This window comes from Lynx rufus, unplaced genomic scaffold (genome assembly GCF_022079265.1).
Source record: "Lynx rufus isolate CCGP_SWC_20201006 ecotype Redwood Valley unplaced genomic scaffold, mLynRuf1.p SCAF_17, whole genome shotgun sequence".
Lineage (NCBI taxonomy): Eukaryota > Metazoa > Chordata > Mammalia > Carnivora > Felidae > Lynx > Lynx rufus.
The window spans coordinates 43,856,905-43,861,368 of NW_025814831.1; positions in this window are offsets into that span (position 1 = coordinate 43,856,905).

The window sequence follows — 4,464 nt, forward strand, 5'->3', positions numbered from 1 at the left end:
TTTAAAACAAAATAAGCGTCCAACTGCATTAGGTTTTATGAAAAGTTACTTCATTTGGGACAAAATATATAAATCAGATATCTCAATTTCCATCCAACTTTCTTCTTCAAATGTATAGGTCTCATTTACAACTCAGGGTTAATTGTAATGTGTCTGAGGATTTGAATGTTTGACATGATAAAAAGAATCTTTATGTTCATAATACAGTAGGCCTTTGCTTGTTTCTCTTTTTAAAAGAGCAGGACAAAAATTCAGAAAGAAACATATCTGGGATCTTACTGATTCTTCAGAGTTTTTGCCTTCTTAACATCTCTGCAATCATAAAACAAAACAGTTTGGCGATTACCTCTGCGTTCCACACAGAGCTTCAGGGTGGCCTGTAAGCCTCACAAAAGCCATTTGACTGGCCCTGTCTTCTTTGTGCTTAACGTGATGGCTGGCCCAGAGCAGGTCCCCAGTAACTGTTTAATAGGTAATGGAATAGAGCTGTTGCCTCATGGCAGGAAATAATCTCTCATGACCTGATGATGTAAAGGTAAAGAACATTGGCAGGAGATGCACACATCCATGAAGAATGTTGGAAGAGGAGAGAAAGGGAGGGAGGGAAATACACAGATTGTCTACCAGTTAACACCTTTGATACTTTTGATGATGTTAAGTCTGAAAACTTTCTGTTGTGCACTTTAAAAAGTAATCTGCATCAAGTAATACTTTTAGGTAATAAGCATTTATTTTATGCCTAATATGTTCCAGGCACCATTCTAGGCAGTGAAAAAATACAGCCATGGACAAATTCCCCACTGTCATGGAGTTATACTTCAGTGGAACCTGTATCACCAACCTGAAAGGCCAATAGTGATAACCCCATTTTTATGAGTAGGGAAATGACACAGGTTTTCTTCCATACTATGCCTGACATGCCTGAACTGTCCAGTGTTATCAAGTGGCACCGTTTCTGTATATTAGCATCCAAACGTATTTAAAGGCAGCTTTATAGACAAACCCAATCACTTTACACTGTATAACCAGCAACTGATACTCTAATTCAAGCAAGTTTTTACCACCAGGAAAATGGTCTATTTGAAAAATACATACATACATATACACATATAAATACATACACATACACACATATATACACATATATACACAAATATAATCTCCTAATATTTGCATTAATGTAGGCTTAGCACTACGAAGAGAATATTAATATGCCCCCAATTTTGCATGGTGTTTTGAACTATTTTTACATACTTTAAGTAGACTTCAAACTTGATTAATAATCAAGGTTGCTTTTCTATGAACTCCATCCTTTCCCTTAAACAGAAGTATTTCCATGGGCTTATTTGATTTTTAACAAAGTGAAAGTTTACTGGAAATATGGCAAGAGTTACATGCTAAAGCAAAACATTTGGGAAATTTAAACAAATATATAAATGAGTGTTCAACCTTTACAGAATGAGACAATACACAAGGAAACGTTTTAAAAAAGAAACCAAATTCAGTCCTCTTGAAAGATACTATAGACCTAATGATTAGACAGCAATTAGATATTAAGAACCACTTGATCCTAAATCCTTCAAAGGATTGTACAAATTGGACCTATTAAACAGTTTGAGCATTTAAATTTTATGCTGAATCCAACAGCTGAATTTAAATAATTTAGTAGAATTCTTTAACGTTTTAATTTTATCCACCAGAATGAAACACATTGGATTCTATTGTCTTTCGGTTTCATCAAACACTGAGTGTGGTGGGAAGAAAACCTGATCAAGGAGACTCAGGAGGCCTGGGTTTGGGTCTCATCACTGTGTATGACCTTAGACAGAAGTGTCATTTAAGCACTTGGAGCATCAGTTTTCTTTCTGCATCTCAACAGACCTTTTTAAAGATGGAATTAGGGGTGCCTGGATGGCTCACTCAGTTAAACATCCAACTCTTCATTTCTGCTCAGGTCATGATCTCAAGCTCCATGGGATCAAGCCCTGTGTCAGGCTCTGCTCTTACAGCACGGAGACTGCTTGGGATTCTCTCTCTCCCTCTCACTGACCTTTCCCGGCTCCTTCCTGTGCACACTCTCTCTCAATATAAATTTAAAAACTTAAAAAAAGATGGAGTAAAGGTAGGTGAAACTGCTCTGAAAACTGTAAGAAGGCATTTCATCGCATCCAACTTATTACTACTATTACTCTGCTGCTCTCCCAGCATTGCAGAGAGAACACTAATCACAGGTCTCTCCAACTCCGGGCTGAGGGGGTCACACCCGAGCAGCTACAAGTATCCCGTATCAGGCCAGACCACACTGATCCTCTCCTCAGTTGCACAAAGACGTCTAGGTGTTCTTCTGTGTCTCCAGTCAGTTGTTCTTTTAAACAAAATGAAAACTGGACTCACTGATTTGAGAGAACCAAGATTCTGTATGTAATTCACACTCTATATGCATTTAGCATAAGCTACACTACCAAAACCTTCACAAAATCTCCTGATTTGGTACATTCCTAGCAACTCTAGCCACGTAGTTTAGGATTTCCTTAGAAGTTCTGATAATTGATCGATGGATGAATGGATAAAGAAAATGTGGTATATATATACAATGGAGTTACTCGGCAATCAAAAAGAATGAAATCTTGCCATTTGCAACTACGTGGATGGAACTGGAGGGTATTATGCTAAGTGAAATTAGTCAGAGAAAGACAAAAATCATGACTTCACTCATATGAGGACTTTAAGAGACAAAACAGATGAACATAAGGGAAGGGAAACAAAAGTAATATAAAAACAGGGAGGGGGACAAAACAGAAGAGACTCTTAAATATGGAGAACAAACTGAGGGTTACTGGAGGGGTTGTGGGAGGGGGGATGGGCTAAATGGGTAAGGGGCATTAAGGAATCTACTCCTGAAATCATTGTTGCACTATATGCTAATTTGGATGTAAATTTAAAAAAATAAAAAATAAAGTTAAAAAAAATGAGTGGGTAGACAAACTGTGGTACTTCCATACAGTGGAACTTTCCAGCAATATAAAGGAATAAACTATTGACTCAAAAAAAAAAAAAAGTTCTGATAATTGCTGTAACAAATTTGTCCTTATTTCTCTGTTGATCCCTTTTTGACCACAGTATTGAGGTGTTTGGATATAGGGTGATCCTTATCCTTTCCCCACCTTGTTTTCTTCCAAAAGAAAAAGAAAAACAAAAACAAAACCCCTGCATTCACTTGCGCGTTCATCCCCATTAAAATTTTGTGCCTATTTTACCAACCATATCCTTTCCTGCTCACCCAAGTGTCTTTTCTGCCATGGTCTGTTGATGATATTTCAAAAGCCCAAGCCCTTCTCTTAGTAGTCATTCCTTTGTCACTGTTGGCAATTTTGCCAGATTTATCAATTCCATTTCTTCCCCAATGTTTCTCCATGTTTTCCCCACAGGAAAACACTAAGTACTTGGGGTACTAAGTACAGCCCCTGCTTTCAACCTTACTCTGCCTCCCCACTTACTCTTTCCCTTAGTCATGTGTCTGTACCTCCAAATCTACTGTCCTCGTAACAGAAATCTTTCATCCTCTTTGAAAAAAGTAGCCTCCACTCTTAAGTACTGAGGACAAACTAAGGATTGATGGGTATGTGGGGGAGAGGGGAAAGTGGGCGATGGGCATTGGGGAGGGCACCTGTTGGGATGAGCACCGGCTGTTGTATGGAAAGCAATTTGACAATAAAGTATATTCAAAAAAGAAAAGAAAAAAGTAGCCTCCTCTGTTTTCATTTTATTTATCCTCCACTTCTTATACATCTCAATGCTGCTATGAAAAACAATTTCCTAGAAATTGGAGCATTAATACTGGTTGTGTGATGATTAAGGATTACTATGTGTAATGGTATTGTGGTTTTGCTTTAAAAATGAGACCTTACCATTTGAGATAAATACTGAAATGTTTATAGGTAAGATATAATATCTGGGATTTGTTTTGAAAAGATACGAGAAGGGGTGGTGGGGAATGATAGGGCCAGACTGGCCATGCTGTTGGACCTAGCTAAGAGAAGTACATGAAGAGATCACTATACTCTTCTATTTTAATATTCTCTATAATAAAATGGCAGAAAGTTTTTTTCTCTTCACCTGCTATAGTTTGGGCTACTCTCATAAGATCTAACATAATATTTGGATGACTTTTGCCATTTAAATGTTACTACAAAACCCAATGACCAAAATACAAAATTACTATATCCTATGGTATATTAACATTATGTATACCAATATTAAATACCAATAATACAAATTACCATTTATTCTTTACTATGCACTAAGCTACTAGGCATTGTTAACGTGATTTACATAAATTATCTCAATTTATTCTTCACAATATGCCTATCAGGTAGTAATCACTAAAGGCTCAGAGGAGGTTAAGAAACTTGCCCCATATCATAAGGATGGAAATAAACACTTTAAATAAATGTTCATTACCAG